This window comes from Sorex fumeus, unplaced genomic scaffold, assembly GCF_029834395.1.
Source record: "Sorex fumeus unplaced genomic scaffold, SorFum_2.1 ptg000008l, whole genome shotgun sequence".
Lineage (NCBI taxonomy): Eukaryota > Metazoa > Chordata > Mammalia > Eulipotyphla > Soricidae > Sorex > Sorex fumeus.
The window spans coordinates 81,006,790-81,023,858 of NW_026606065.1; the positions used below are offsets into that span (position 1 = coordinate 81,006,790).

The following is a 17,069-nucleotide window of genomic DNA, read 5'->3' on the forward strand; positions in this document are numbered from 1 at the left end:
CCTAGAAGTTAGTTCAAGTGGTAGAGCACACGCCTTGCATGCTCACGGCCCTGAGTTTGACCTTACAGCACTGCATTCCTATCCCATCCCCACAGACCAAGCAAGCTGAATGGTACAAGCTCTGCTGGAAGGGGTCCCTATTAAAAATGAAAACAAAACACAAGGAGTATCACTTTATGCCTGTGATACTAACTTCTACCAAAGCGACAACACTAATGATTGAGACAGTGGAGACGAAAAGAAACCCTAATGCACGGTTGGTAAGAATACAAATTAGTGAAACCATTTTGGAATGCAATATGAAGCTTCTTCTATAAGGTAAAAATTGAACTACCATATGAACATGAAATCCCTACTCCTGTGAATAAACCCAAAAAATGAAATCATATTGAGGTGAAATGCTATATTCACCTCAATGTTTAGCATTATTAATAATAGCTAAAATATGAAACCAACCAAACCACTTATTTGTCTATTGGCTGCAGAAAAACGTGGTACATTTATACAATGGAATACTATACAACTGTTTAAAAAAGATGAGGGCCAAGGATGTGGCTTGGTTATAAAGTACATGCTTCGAAAGCACAAGAACTGGGCTCAATTTCCAGTACTACAAAAAAATTAATAAAATTTGCCATTTGTAGCAGAAAAGACACTCAAAGAGATTATGCAAAGAGAAATAAGTCAGAAGGAAAAAGGCAAGGACTGCATAATTTCATACATGTTTTTAAGTATATGAAATTTCTGAACAGTCAAATGAAATTTGAAAAAAAACAGTAGACATTGAAAACAAAAACTACTATTACTATAGGATAAATCATGGCGAATAGGAGAAAAGTGTGAAGGGAATTATATGAAAAGGTAGCAGACTTTATTTTTTAAAACTTACATCTCCAAACAAATATGATGAAGAAAATAACAGGGAATTAAGTTTTATGCACGGGAGTTAAGAGTCATAAAACCCCAAAGGTGTATAACTGTGCAGAAATGACCACATGCTCTCTTAATAGGAATTTTCCTGCTGAAGTCTGGAAAACTAATCCCAGGATAAACATAGATTCTTTATATATATAGACATAAAAAAAATAAAGACTAGATTTCAGAATTGACTTCCCATAGATAAAGAAAAATAAGCTGTAGACCTTCGTCAATTTTTCTCTGAAACTGGAAAATTCCAAATCACTGTGAAAAGCAGACTTATCAATTCTCAGCTCCAGTGAAGAGCATATAATTTGCTAACTGAAAAAAAAGGGAAGAATGAATGAAAAGGATGAAAAAATGGAAATGAATGAATATGACTTTATAATTCTAGAACAGAGGTTCCCAAACTTGTAGTTCTACCATCTTCATTTTAAGAGGAAAAAGAAAATCACTCAACATGGGTCAGAGAAATAGTCCAGAGTGTAAGGTAGCTGCTTGCCTTTCCTGAAGCTGATCAGGTTCAATCCCCAGCACTATATATGGTCCCCTGAGCCCAGTCAAGAATGATCAAAGCAAAGAATGATCAGTCCAAAGCAAAGAATAAGTCCTGAGAACCAGAAAGTACGGTGCAAAAACCAAAAATAATCTTCTAATCACTCAGAACCCCCTGGAAAACTATTTTTTAAGTGAAAAAAACAGAAAACGCAATTCCCAATATACCTACTATTACTACTATTACTACTACCACTACTACTGCCCCCAATGGAGTGTTTTGGCACCCACTTTGGGCTCAGAGGTGGGGGGATGTGGTATCACCTACTTTGGGAAACACTGTTCTAGGCCAGAACAAAAAAACCTGAAACAACTACGATTAGGCATCAGCATCAGTGCTGAGTGTTTTTGTCTTAATTGACTATTTTAATAATAACCATTTTGCAGGAATAATAACCATTTTCACAGTAATTGCTTTCTATCATGTAGTCTAGCAGAAGCAGCCCTACCAGAAGATACAATGTACAAACAGACTGTGGATCTGTTCTTATAAAATTAACTATTTCATCCCAAAAAGGAAATACAAATATTATTTCTCTCACTGAGAACAATTTAATAAAATTGCACCTAATGGATTTTTATTTCCTAATTTGCTTGGTTGTAATATACTCACTTAGATAAAATTCATACTTCAAGTACAAACAGCAGAACATTTTGTCTGAGAGTGTAAGTAATTGAGCCATATGACAGACAGAAAAAAACAATAATCAAAATAAGATTAAGTCTGGGGCCGAAGAGTTAGTAGAGTGGGCAGGGAGCTCACCTTGCATGCTAGCACCCCAGTTTTGATCCCTCGTATCCTATGCGGTTCCCTGAGCCCCTCAGAAGTGATCCCTGAGTGCAGAGCCAGGAGTAAGTCCTGAGCACTGCCGGGTATGGCCCCAAAGAAAAAGAAAACAAAACAAAAATATGATAGTCTTAAGAATATTTCTTATCAATGTATTGTATGTCCTTGAAGCCACTATTTTTCCTCCTCAGCTATAAAAAAGGTCTCTTAGTATATAAGGAATAGTAACACTATAGCACTGTAGCACAGTCCTCCCATTGTTCAGCGATTTGCTCCAGCAGGCCCAGTAACATCTCCATTGTGAGACTTGTTGTTACTGTGTTTGGCATATCGAATATGTCATGGGTAGCTTGCTAGGCTTTGCTGTGTGGGAGAGATACTCTCGGTAGCTGGGTCGGCCGCATGCAAGGCAAACACCTTACCTGCTGTGCTATCGCTCCAGCCCACAAAGAATACTAATATATTCAAAATAATTAAAACTTAAACTGTGGAATGAACACTTATAACTATTTTTAAGATTTCAAAGATATGTTTGTTTTTCACAGGATCACTTAAAATGCCATGCTATTTTTGAGTGATAGCACAGCGGTACGGTGTTTGCCTTGCGCGCAGCCGGCCCGGCCGAGCCGGGTTCGATTCCTCTGCCCCTCTCCGAGAGGACAGCAAGCTACCCAGAGTATCTCGCCCGCACAGCAAAGCCTGGCAAGCTACCCGTGAGGTATTCAATATGCCAAACACAGTAACAACAAGTCTCACGATGGAGACGTTACAGGGCCCGCTCGAGCAAATCAATGAACAATGGGAGAACAGTACTACAGTGCTACACTTAAAAATGAAAATTATTTCTCATTTAAAAATTAATATATTTATGAAACTGATCCAGATACCAATATAAAAAGATAATTTATTATATTTAACCCTTACAACACTTTTATCAGATCTGTTAAGATCCTAATTGTTCTCTAAAACTGAGAATGATTTTCACTGCGTTTCAAATTGATAAGGCTCCCTATTCTAATGGGCTGGGATCACTCCTCTGCATTTCCACTGCACTTATTAAATGTTTCGCTGACAGCACTTTCCCTGTCTTACGTGAAAGTTACTCTTGCATGATCTTCTTTCTTTATTAATTTGCAAAGTCCTTATAATATAATAACTTACTCATTTCTAGAATTACCATAGCACAGGACTTAGAGCGGAACATATTTGTTGAAATCACCCTTGTTCTTAGCTTTTTGTATACTGGAGACTGCCAATATAGAAAGATCAGTCTCTTTCTCTCTCTTTTTTTTTTTTTCGGTCTCATCCTAACAAAAAATAAGTTTTCCTTGTCTGTCCCAAACTTTTCTGGAATAATTTTTTTAAAAGTTTTTTTAAGGAAGGGGAAGAGAAAAGATATACAGAGAAAGAAGATTTAAAGCACCCCCCCCCACACACACACACACCAAGAGGAAATAAACAAAGACCAAAGTAGAAATAAGTGCTCCTTACTGTACATTAGATCATCTTTGTTCCCAATAGAAGGGAAATGATATCAATATGTTAAATGCATGGGCTTTTTGTTTGTTTTTGGGCCACACCTGGCAGTGCTCAGGTGACCATATGGAATGCCAGGGTTCCGTGTCAGCCACATGCAGAACTCCCTACCTACACCGCATTATTGCTTTGGACCCAAAGCATGGGCTTTTTAAGGAGCAAAGTAAATAGCTCTTTTCAGTGTTATAACTCTTTAAACATTAGAATGGTGGAAAACAGGTCCTTCCATTTGACTAATCAGGTTAAGGTACAACTGCATGTTGAACTTGGCAAGTTCAAAGAAATAGAAATATTTGTTAACACTAAATGTAAAATTAATTTTTTGTGCTGGTCATAAGGTTTTTTGTGACTCAAAAATAATTCCATATTAGTACTATTATACAGTATAATGAAAAACTTGTTGAATTCTCTAGGATGTAGAAGATGATTGGATACTTTGATTTTTAACATTCTTTGATAGGAGGACAGTATGCAGGCAGAGTGCCTGCCTTACGTGCAGCCAATCCGGGTTCCATCCTTGTCATCATATATGGTCTCCCTTGGCTCACCAGAATTGATTCCTGAGCACAGAGCCACCCCCTGCTCAACAAAGATTATTCTTTAACGTGATACATGTATAGCTTCCCCAATTTATATTACTTGAGGAATATACCCTGCAGAGTATATTAGGATTATAGTTTTATTATCCTTTATATGTATTATTTAATGGGCTATTAGAAATATAGTGTTATGATAAGTACTTTTCAAATGTATAATAATATACAGAATCATATATCTATAGCACAGTAGCACTGTTGCACTGTCCTCCCATTGTTCATTGATTTGCTCGAGAGGGCACCAGTAGCGTCTCCATTGTGAGACTTGTTGTTACTGTTCTTGGCATATCAAATACGCCACGGGGAACTTGCCAGACGCTGCCATGCAGGCTAGATACTCTCAGTAGATTGCCAGGTTTTCCAAGAGGGACAGCAGAATCGAACCCAGATCGGCTGCGTGCAAGGCAAACGCCCTACCTGCTGTGCTATTGCCCCATCAACCACAACAATAGTTACACATTACTCTGAGATAAGAGACTGATATTATCTTATTTATTTTTTATAATATTTAAGTGAAACAGGTAAAACGACTACCTTCATTTTACAGACATGTTTCAATAACTTGATCATTAATTGCCAGTCAATCAGGGACAGAGTCAATATCTGAATCTGAGATTAATTCCAAAGCCCTGATTGTTTGTTTCTCTCCTGGTAAGCAGGTATTTTTTAAAAATTTTCTGGACATCTCTCCTACCAATAAATTAGCTTATGGATTTGAAAAAAAAGTTTTTCTGTGTAGATTATAAGCAGTTTTATTTTACACTGTTTGAATGAAACAGTCTTTCTTAAAATTTCTGTACCTGATTGTTTCAAATTTCTGGAGTCCGCTGTCTGGTCATCTTTAATCTCATTTCTTCTAGATCTGTGTAAAAGTTGGCTTCTAGAATAGGTTATTGAGACTGAAATATAAACACATAAAACTATATTAGAGAACAGAGAAGAACAAGAATATACCATCTTCTAATGATAACGGGTTGTTTACATAAGAAAAATACAGTTTAAAATTTATATCAGGAGGCTGGAGAGACAGCTCAACAGGCTCAGTGCATGCTTTGCACAGAGGAGGACCAGAGTCTATTCTCCGAATTGCTCCATCCCCCGAGCACTGCCTAGAGCCACTACTGAGTGCCAAGCTGAAATTAGTCCCTGAGTACTAATTCAAAACAAAAGAAAAAAAGCAAATTAAATAAAAATTATGTCAGCTCTATGTATTATAAAAATGACAGAGGTACTCAACTATTCTAAAAAGTTACATAATTAATTAAAATACTATAAAATAGCACCACCCACACCATCAGAGTGCCAAGTTCCTTCCACCATTTTCCCAAAGACAAACTACTGTCCACCTACTTCCTCTTTGCTAGGTAAGGTCAGTTCTATAGACCAACTGTCCACATTTTTTGTCTTTGTCATTAGTTGCCATGTAGCTTTATACCCCATATCTGAGAGAGATTGTTCTGTTTCTGCCCTCTCCTTCAGATTGACTTCACTCAGGAAGATGCCCTCAGTTTATCAACCTAGTGAAAATCTGAATGATCATATCTTCTTACAACTTCATACTCTTCTATTTTTAGAGTGATGAATCTTTTGATAATAATCTGTGTGTGATTGTGCCTTGCAGAAATATTTTTTTTAAGTTATTTGTTTGATACGGGTTTTGTTTCCTTGCCATTGGAACTGAAGCTGTAAGACTGGTGTCAAGAAATGTTTACCCTATTTGGCCTTATGCATATTTTATACTTTCTTATTTTATGCTTTAGTGTTTAATTTAGTTTTAACTGTTTTGGGCTAATCAATCAAAGAAGCAAGTATTGACATTTCCATTTCTTTATGGAAATTCTTTGTTTAAAAAAAATCTGTTCACTTATCTATGTGAAATTTGAATTCATTACTGTAGCGCATTTGATATGCCAAACACAGTAACAACAAGTCTCACAATGGAGATGTTACTGGGCCCGCTAGAGCAAATCAATGAACAATGGGAGGACAGTGCTACTATAAAATATATCACTGTAACAATGTCCTCCCTTTGTTCATCAATTTGCTCAAGTGGGCACCAGTAACGTCTCATAACAAATTGTGAGGCTTGTTACTGTTTTTGGCATATTGAATACATCACAGGGAGCTTGCCAGGCTTTGCCGTGCGGGCAAGATACTTTTTAAATTTAGGAGGCAATTTCAACAATTTGGACGCTTGAAGCATGAAACCACACATACTAAAGTTTTTAGCAGTAGCACTGCAAATGGAAAAGGCTGAGAAAACCACATGGGATTTGAAAAATAAAAGCAAAACTTTCCAAGTTTTTCAAGATAGTACAGAAAATGTTTTCTTCTTCTTTTTTTTAAACCTCAGGGCATGGAAAGATTCCTTAAATAAGATCCAGCATCAAAAAATACAAGGGAAAATCTAGTAAATGTCACTCTGTTAACACATTGACCCTGGTACTGCAATTCCTGATAATTAAAATTAAATTTGAGTGAGGCCATCAATGGCAGGAAGCACCAGTGTCAATGCATTAAAGCTTAAAGCTTTGGCATCATACAAGACAGACAAAGGGGGGAATGGGAGAAGGCATGAAATGGGAGAAAATATTTTCAAAATATATAACTAAAATCTGGAAAAGTACTACTATTCAGAAAATACAAAGAATAATTAAAAATATGTGAGAAAAATGGCCACCCAATACCTCTATTGCAAACCACAACACCCTAAAGAAAAGTGAGAGCAAAAGGGAATGCCTTGCCACAGAGGTGGGGCAGGGTGGGGGGGACAGGATTGGGGGGGGTGGTAGTTCATTGGTGGTGGGTTCATTGGTGGTGGAGAATGGGCACTGATGAAGGGATCGGTACTCAATCATTGTATTAACTGAAATCCAAGCACGAAAGTTTGTAAGTCTACAATTGTACCTCATGGTGTCTCATGAAAAAAAAAAAATCTGTGAGAAAAAAAATTCAATTTTAATATGGGCAAAAGATTCACAAATATAAAAGATAAAAGATGCTGGGGCTGAAGGGATAGTATAGCAGATAGAATGCTTGCCTCGCACACAATCAACCAGGGTTTGATTCTTGACACCCCATACAGTTCCAGGGTTCCCTGAGCCTGCCAGGAGTGATCCTTCTGCACAGAGCCAGGAGTAAGCCTTGAGCACCGCTGGGTGTGGCCCCCAAACAAAAACAAAATAAGATATTAAAAGATAAAAGCAAAACTACAAGTTCACCACAGAATTTATCATGTTATTTAAAAACAATTTATTTTATTGAAGAACCATGATTTCCAAAGTTATTGAAAGTTAGGTTATAAACATCCAATGTTCTAGAACCAATCCCATCACCAGTGTCAGCTTCCCTCCACCATTGTTCCCAAGTTCCCTCCAGACTCCCTAGCTGCCACCTGGACAGAAGTACGTAACTCTAAAGATAAAATCCACACTGGGATTCTATCAGAGAAGTGCTATGACTTATCCTTTCCAACTGACGCCTTTCATAGTTTTAAGCTTAAATAAAAATTTTAAGATTTAAAGTTTTAAGCCTTAAAAAAAGGCAATAGTAAATGAATAAAAGTTTTATAATGACAACTCAAAACACAATTTTGTCTTTGCAAAAATAAAAATACCAGTATCAAAGGAAAAGAAATGGCATAGATCAAATATAATATTCGAAAAGCCATAGAAGAAAATATTTAAAAAGTTTGCTTTTTGTTTACACTAATGGCAAAAACCTGCTTTCCTTTTTGATCTGAATTTATTTACAAATATCTTCCTTTTTTGAGCAGGAGAACAATGTTCCTGTAGCCCCAAGTCAGGGGCAGGCATTTGTACTGAAATATCTTCATAGCGATCATGTCACAACTTAAGACCATACCCAGAACACACTGTATTTTATTGGTTTTTTTCCTTTCTAAGTATTCTGGGGTCTACAACTTAGTTCACAGAGTTAATTACTCAGCTTAAGAAATGATTTGTGCTTTGCAACATAATTTCTTATGCATCTCCTCATTTTCTTTAAATGTAATTTTAAAAAATCTCTATGGTATTATTCCATATTTTACAGTCTTATTATTATCTTGACATTTGTCTTGCAATGTAAAAGAAGATGGGGGGCTAAGTATCTTCTCATAGCTGAACTCCTCCCACTGATCACTGCCTTTAGAATAAACACTTGAAGGCCAAGGTTTCAAGTTTTTTAAGAATAATTTTCAAAACCAACTGCATGTTAACCAACATAATGTTTAACATGACATTTCCTAATTTTGTTATTTTCCTAAACTTGTATAGTTTTGTTTCCAAATTATCCAAATAACTCATTATTTTATGATGTACTTTTAAGATTTTCTCAAATCCTGGCAAGCTACCCGTGATATATTCGGTATGCCAAACACAGTAACAACAAAGTCTCAGAAAGGAGACATTACTGGGCCCGCTCGAGAAAATCGATGAACAACTGGAGTACAGTGACAGTGACAGTGAAGACTAGTGAGCCCTAAGAACAGTAACTTGATAACTGACCATCATAAATACATCACTACTAATATTCTCACAGAACAAATAACTCATTTTCCTGAACAAACAATAAAATTGGCAGCCTCTACATATTATTGCTGGTAATTAGTATTAATCACTGTGTCTGCTAATATGACAAGGCATCATACTTGGTGCTAATACAGATGACCTATATAATGAGTTAAGCTGATTTCAGGATATGCAATCATTTTCCTAGTTTACTTAACAAATATTGATTTTGCCCCTGCAGTAGGCACTAAGCTGAAGACAAATACCTGAAAGAAAAAAAAATAATGCGAAGTCAAGGAGATCCAGTTTTTAGGGTGTGGCTACATCACCTTTGTCCAGAGACACTTAACTGGTTTTAATACTTAATAAACTAGACACACCATGTCTATGAGACAAAAGCACTTTCATGAAAATGGACATATCACAGTTAATCAAAAGCTTCCAAATGCTGAAATGATTCTTGAAATGTGTCCCCAGATGAAAAAGGTAAAGAGAAATTTCTACAGAGAATGCAATTATTTATTTTAAATTTTCCTTTCCTCCTTCCTCCTTATTATGTATTTTTAAAATTATCTTGAATGACATCACCCAACTCTAAAACTACGCTTGAGAAACACAAAAATATTTTCTGGGACTAAAGAGCTAGTTCAACAGGCTGGAATATATGCTTTAATACAGGAGGCCCAGGTTTGATTCTTGGCACCACGTGGTTCCCCAGCATTGTGACAGAGATAGTCCCTGAGTACCTCCGTGCATGCCCCCCATGAGATATTTTCTTGTAATACTCAACTCAATGACTTTATCAAGTGGGGTTACTCACAGTTTGGTTCTCAGGGTTCTCTATCAGCAGTGCTCAGGGAACTATGCGGCACTGGAACCAAACTCAGGTCAGCTACACGTAAAAAATATGTTCCATTCTGTTGCAGGCCTCAGTAATTTCTCCCTCCCTCTCTTTCTCCCTCTGTCCTTTCTTTTTTGTTTTTGGATCATGCATAGCTGGGCTCAAAGATTACTTCTGGCTCTGCACTCAGAGATCACTCCTGGCATGTCTCGGGAACCAAAATGTGTACCAGGGATCAAACCTGGATCAGGCACATCCAAGACAAGCACCAACTTGCTGTACTATTGCTCAATCCCTTCCCATATTTTTATTTTTGGGCCACACCCAGCAGTGCTAAGGGCTCTTCGGGGATCACTCCTGGCAAGGCTCAGGGTACTATATGCAGTGCAGAGGATTGAACCCTGGTCAGCCACATGCAAGGCCCTGCCCACAGTATTCTATCACTCCAGCCTGTAGAACTCAGTACTTCTATAGATTTTCTCATCTGGGCAATACAGTTGATGACTTTTTTAAATAAAAGAAATAAAATATTAAAGAAAATCAGTATCTTTTAGATCACCAGCACAGTTAACATGGAATTAATATTAATGAACTCCAGACTAAACAAATATTAAGTTATTAATGACTTTTATTTATATGCTTAGCAGAGTCATTAAATGGAATCTGCAATAGAATTTTAGTGTCATTTATAACCTATAAATAATATATGTATGAATATAATGTAAAATAAAACATGATCCAAATTATGATGGAAAAAAGTAAACAAGTGTAGCAGCTATAATATAACTCCACTTAAGGGGCCAGGGAGATAGTATAGAGGATAAAGCACTTGCTTTGCACTTGGCCAACCTAGGTTCAATCCTTGGTATCTCATATGGTTCCCTGAGCCTGCCAGGAGTGATTCCTTAGGGCAGAGCCAGGAGTAACCCTTGAGCACCACTGGGTATGGACCAAAAAAACAAAACAAATAAACAAAAAATATATATAGCTCTACTTGAATCATATATAAGTCAAGAATAACAGCAGAATACCTATACCTGTCTTGGATTATTAGCAAGATGAAAAACTAAAAACCTAAAGCATAAATGAAACTGAACTGCAAACAAAGATGAAGTGTTATTTCTGTGTTCATGATAACAGCAAACTGACTTTTATTTTTCATGTTTTTACATGATTGACCAAGAAGATACCTGGTACAAAACAAGTTGTTTTTACATTGAAGAAATTACTGAGCTTATCGATGTTCTTAACAGTCATACGACTGAAGTATCACTCTCAAATATAAAAGATATTCCAACAAACATACTGATAGTTATAACTGCTAGACTACAAAAGAAGAAATATTATAGATATGAGCCAAGGTTAGATTACCAAGGCTAAAGATAGAGAGAAAACCTATTCCAACGTCAGATTTAAAACAACAAAACCCAAAACACTATGCCTTAAATTTCCTGGGACTACCACATTGTTAAAAGGAGTATCACATGTGAATCAGACACATACTCCTTCCAGATAAAGAAAGTGAGATGGCTCAGAACCACTTTCCTCTGAAGGATACGATGCATAACCCTTTCAGGGAGACAAGCTCTCCTTTCCTTTGAACTAGATCTCCCATGTGACCCTCTATTTTCAGCCTTCAACAGGAGTCTCTGATGTCACTCTGCAACACCAAGAATTTCATTCCTGGTCTCAAATCTCTCTTTGCTTGTCAAATTTAACATAGTATTTCAACTTCAATGAACCTCAAAAAGTAGTGGTCTTTTAGGGGCAATTTAGAAATGTGATAGAGCTGAAATTAAATTTGGCAAATTCTTAAAGGCATAAGCAAATCTCATGGACACCCTACATTTATGAACATTTATGATTCTAGATGAACAGTTTTATACACTTGGTGCAATTCGCCTAAGTAAAGGACATAAAAAAAGCATTTCACTTTCTAAACTTTCTCTTCACTATCTTTCTCTAAACATCCTTACTTATAAGGTAAAATTTTAGGCTTGTCTGGTTCATTGAGAAATCTCTAAGACCCATACATCTAAAGCATGACATCAGATTCAGTTGTACCTTCTGTACTGTTTCAGATAAAAAATAGTGACCTTACTTCTTAGAAAAGAACATCACTAGTCATTCACGGAGGGTACACCATGCAGGCAATTGAAATATGCTGTACAAAGTGAAGAAAATATTTTTCTAAACACCCCTTTTGTATCTTCTACTAAAGAGCACAGTCTCCTAACAATTTTAAATTGTAAAATTCTGAATAAGGTAAAACTCTATTGGGAAGATTATTTTTCACCGATGCCCTATTAATGGATAGTTCCATTGGTCATGAAGGCCATTCTATGGGTCTTAGAGAGTATAAAAGACATTAGAGAATGGCAAAGGACATTTTCTCTCAGAAGACAGGAAATTCTAAAAGTCAGTTATTCATCTTGAACATCAACTACAGTTCATCCTTCAGTCAACAGAGTCAGCTGATCAACATTTTCAATTAACACTGCCCTCCTTCTTCCCCCCCTCTTTTAACAGGATTCTGGGATCCCGTCCACAGACATGCAAATTCCCTCCTGCTGAGTTACATCCATCCCCCAGGCTCCAGTATATTCTCTGTGCACCTCCTTTTTCACCACTTTTATAGCATTTGTAATTTTCAAATAATTAGCTACATTCATTAGTTAAATATGCCTTGCTAGAATTTAAATTTTAGAAGGAAGGGATGTTTGGTTCAGTGACATTCGATGCACTTAAAGAGAACTTACATAGAAATTAAGGAAGAACTCACATGTCTGCTGAATGAATAAATGGATCTACTTGAGAGTTTAGGACAAAATACTACTGGAGTCAGGTTCTAATTTAATTTGTATAGTTACCAAATATCTACTAAGCTTAAGTTATGGGAAAGACATCATACACACATAAAGACATAGTTTTGTTAGTGATATGTGCTACAAAGTTAGAGTTCCAGTGCAATGACTATTTTAGATTGAGGGAGTCACTTCTCTGAAGAGATGACAGTTGCTTTGAGACTTCGCTGCAAGGCAGGTTCTGGTGGAGGAGACAACTCAGCTCTGTGCACAGAGGAAATAGCAAATGCATAGGATGAAGGTCTATTAGCATCTCGGCAAGAACAAAAAGGTCTGCAAAGTGTGAATGGGTGTGCAAGAATACCAATTACCTTTATCTTTATTACAGTAGGTTACAGTGCCCCAGAAAGGAGATCACATTTCACACCTAAAGAGCTCAGAGTCTCAAGATACTAAGTGCTGCTACTCTATTGCAGGCCCAAACCAGCACATCATTGAAGATGCAAAGGCGCACAGTAGTGACGACATCAAGCGCATTTCAAGCCTTGGGAATCAAGACTGACATCAGTACCACTGACCAGAAAGAAGTAAAGCCAAGCAGGGACTTCGTACTAGACAGATGCAATGTCAAAGAGGCTAAACAAAAATGCAATAGTGACTGCCATTTGCGAGTCTCGGGTGCCACAGCACTATGTGAACTCAACCAGTTTTTATTCAACTCTGACAAAGAACAAGGCGCGGACCAAGCAGCTCTACGACATGCATATGGTTACAGCGCTGCACTCAGCTGGTCCCGACCTTGCATGTAATTTCCCAAAGGACCAAAGCAAACGGTTCACTCGGAACTCGCCTTCCAAATCAGGCAGGAAGTTCTTTCTCGGCCAAGGTGGAACTCTCGGAAAGTTTTCAGCGTCTGAAAACCTCTTATTTCCGGGGCTAAGCAGAACAATGTCTTCCGGCTCAAGCATTTGTGACGATTTCACCCCATCCCTCCACCGCCGCTCCAGAACAGCATCGCCTAGCTTTAGTCAACTTTTCTGCTCTGTGTCCCTTAATCCCAGGTCCAAATGCCGAAAGCAAAAAAAAAAAAAAAAAAAAAAAAAAACTTAGCACGTCGGTTCAGGGATCGGGAACAGGGTTGGATACATATTTCGAGCAGGAGCTCAGGGTCTTGGCGACACCAGCGCAAACATCAGCTGCCCACGGGGAGTGGGAGGAAGGTTAAACCCGGAGGCCAGGTTCCTTCCCAAACCGCCGGCAGCTCCCGGACGGCGGGGCAGCTTCGAGAAGCCTCCGGCCCCGAACGCGCCACCTCCGCGCGCGGGAGCAGCGCCCCAGGACCCCCGGGTCCAGGATCAACACCCCGAGGCGCGCGCGCGCCCGGCCCCTGCCCCGCGGCTTTGCGCACGCGCAGCACCGCCCCGCGCGCCGCCGGGGAAGGTGTGTGCAGCCCCGGGAGCCCGGCGCCGGCAACCCGCGGACGGGTTTGCGCAGGCGCGGAGGAGCCCAGGCCCGCTACTCGAGTGGGGCTGTCCCCTCCCGCTCCCCCCACCCCCACCCACCCCAGCTCCTCGGCGGTCCACGCGCCCCGGAGCTCGGGCCGCGGGGGCGGGGCCGGAGTGGCCCGCAGCTGGGGACCCGAAAGCGGACTGCTGCATGCCCGGCGCCCCCCTCTTTTCCTTTCTCCGCCACCTCCCCGCTAGCCCCTTACTTTAGCGCAGGCCCGAGCCGCGTCCGCTTCGCCTCCTGGGTAGCCGTTACTGCTCGACCCGGGGCCCAAGAGCTGCGTCGAGTTGGCACCTCCCCTTGGAGCGGCCCGGCCTCGGCGGGATGCGCCCGAGTGCCCGCCGCCGGGAAGGGGAAGGGAGGGGAGGGGGTTGGCGACGGCGCCTCGCCCCTCCGCTCCTCCCTCCGCACCCCCGCCTCTGCCGCCCGGCTCCCCCTCGGCTCCGGGCAGCGCTGACCCCGCGGACTGGACACCGCCTCTCCCGCCCGCTCGGTCTCCGCTCTTCCCCGCGGGATTCCTCTCCGCGCCTTCTCGCAACTTGGGTCCTCAAAGTGGGGGGCAGTTTGCAGGGGCCCGACCCGCCCTTGCGGTGCTGCGGGCCTCTCCCCCGCAGCCTGTCCTTACGGCCCCTCGGAAGGGGTTGCCCCTCGAACGGGCACCTGGTCACTTCCCGCGTTGCCCGCTGCTGTCACCTCACTGCTGTGGGGCCACCAGCGCTGAGATGATGAGCTGGGGGTTCCCGAGTGACCTGGGGACCAGCGTCTGGAATAACCTCTCGTTCTTTGCCCTGGATTCGTATCGTATTACATTTCGGTTGGCCTTCGTGAGGTTTAGTAAAATGCCTTTAGTCAGAAACCTTTTTAAGTGCAATCCTTTCTTCCACTGTACGCCACGTAAACTCACCTGAGTGGGTGTTGGTAAAGTGATCCACAACTGGTTGTTTAATGCTGTTTTCAAACAAACAAACGAAAAAACCAGGACACTGGCTCAGCGTTTAGACGATTCCAAAAGTAGCACAATCAGACGGAACAACACGATTTCAACCTAGAGCGATCATGTCAGTCTTTTTACTTGGCATGGTTTTTGTCATATCATCTGAAAAGCATCATCCCAGTTTATTTGGCCGCCTTTGTGTCAACCGCTTTGGTTGCCAAACATTTCCGTTTCTTATCAGAGCGTAATCCAGTAAGCCTTAGAAGGAGGCTTGTCTTTATTTGACTTTATAGGGCTAAAAAGAGCAAGTGTCCGGAGCAGAAATGTTACTTGCACGCTGTACACCCTTACTTAAGACAAGATTTCCCCTGAAACCATCAGTTACACTTTCACCTTTAAATAGACTAGACTGTAAAACGAGCCCAACTGAGGCAGCTTCAGTCTTGATTTACTAACGATAATCAGAAGGAATTCTTTAAGCAGCATTTATTTAAGGGAGAGGGCTAAGGAAAGTAGTCAGAGGAGGAAGGTTATTACTAAATTTACCTTTTGGGAGCAACATTTATGTACCACTGAGGTGTGAAAGCATTAATTTTGTTGGTTGGGGGGGGGGTTAAATGGAGTGGGAGCACATCCAGAGGTGCTCAGGGCTTACTCCTGGCTCTGTGCTCAGGGATCATTCCTGATATGCAGGTAATCAAAGAACCTGGGTCAGCCTCATGCAAGACAATTGCCCTACCTGCTGTACTATATAGCTCAAGCCCAAAGCATTAATTTTTGTATTCCCACATGTTTGATAAATGTGGAATCAAATTACAATGATTACATACTGCATTGAGAGATGTAAGCATAAACACAACTACACAATCTACTCTCAGTTTGGGTTGTTGGCAACATTCTAGGCCTTGATAAATGGCCATCTTAAAAGTAGTTGCTAGTTAATGCTGACAAGTTTAAAGTCACCTTTCCTTGAAGCCTGACCAGCTTCTCCCTTCCGAGTGGTAAAGCAATGTAAAGTCTGAGGAACATTTTAAATATAAAAACATTTTTCTATTCAGAAAACACTTTTCTAATGCTGAAGTTCGTCACAAACTTATGATTCATTAAACACAAACTATTTCTATTTCAAACACTTCAGATTTCCTGCTCTTTTCTGTATTTAGAGATTAATTCCCTAGAGAACAAGCAGCTCTGGGAACAGGCACCCTGATTTCACCATACTTTTTCAATAGAGGTAAAATTCAAATACAAGAATTTGGATTTATGTAGCATATTGAGTGTGCACCACAGTTAATGCTTTTAATGCTTGGGACATAACTTTGAAGTGAAACAGAATAACATTTTTACCTTATTTGTAACAGTTTGTTCTTCAATGGTATCACTCTAGTAGTTCATGTGGCACATTGAGCTATCTTTCCAGTCCACACCGATCTTTGAACTTTACTTCTTATTTCCAGTTTTATTTCATCACATTTGGCTTGAAGCTATAGATTCAGTAATATAGACATAATTTTTTTAGAACCTACTATTTTCCAAGAGCTTTATCTAATTTACCTTATTTGGAGTTCACCATGATCCTTTAAGGCAGAGGTTATCCTTAGTTTATAGCAAAAGCAATTCAAATTTTAAGAGATTAATTTAACTTCCATATAATCCCAAGGCCATATCTGCCTTTATATAAGAGAGTTGAAGTTCATACATTCCTAACACCAGGTCTCATCAGAGTCCTGGCAATTTTTTATTTTTTCTAATAATTAAAACTTTTCTTTACTATCATTGTTGTTTTGAAAAAGTATGAAAATTTTAAGAAGTTAAAACTGTTTCTTAAAAATAATCTGTGAGAGGCTGGAGAGATAGTATAGGAATTATGGCTCTCTCCTTGCATGTAGCTGATTTCAGTTCAATCCCTGTTACTACATATGGTTCCCCAAGTCCTACCAGAAGTGATCCCTGAGCACAGAATCAGGAGCAAGCACTTAGCTCCATGTCTTTGGAGGAACGAGGATATAGCTCAAAGGGATGGAGTACATGCTTCACAAGTTTAGATACCTAGCACTACATGGCCCTGAGCACCGTGGGGG

The 17,069-nt window shown here is 39.8% G+C and overlaps 1 protein-coding gene across 7 annotated transcripts in view; it reads right to left on the bottom strand.

The window, feature by feature from the left end:
• The window catches only part of RCBTB2 (RCC1 and BTB domain containing protein 2), a 49,983-nt gene extending 35,221 nt beyond the window's left edge, over nucleotides 1–14,762 (bottom strand). For 2 of the 7 annotated variants that reach the window (XM_056109651.1, XM_056109624.1), the window contains exons 1-2: nucleotides 14,260–14,432; nucleotides 5,193–5,291 (exon numbers count right to left, since the gene is read on the bottom strand). The gene's annotated coding sequence lies outside the window, so the exon portion shown is untranslated. Of the gene's footprint in view, nucleotides 1–1,142; nucleotides 1,191–5,192; nucleotides 5,292–13,346; nucleotides 13,611–14,259; nucleotides 14,433–14,747 lie in introns of those variants that run through there. The other 5 variants (XM_056109647.1, XM_056109623.1, XM_056109635.1 and 2 more) reach the window with 4 other exon arrangements.
• Nucleotides 14,763–17,069: the final 2,307 nt, after the last annotated feature.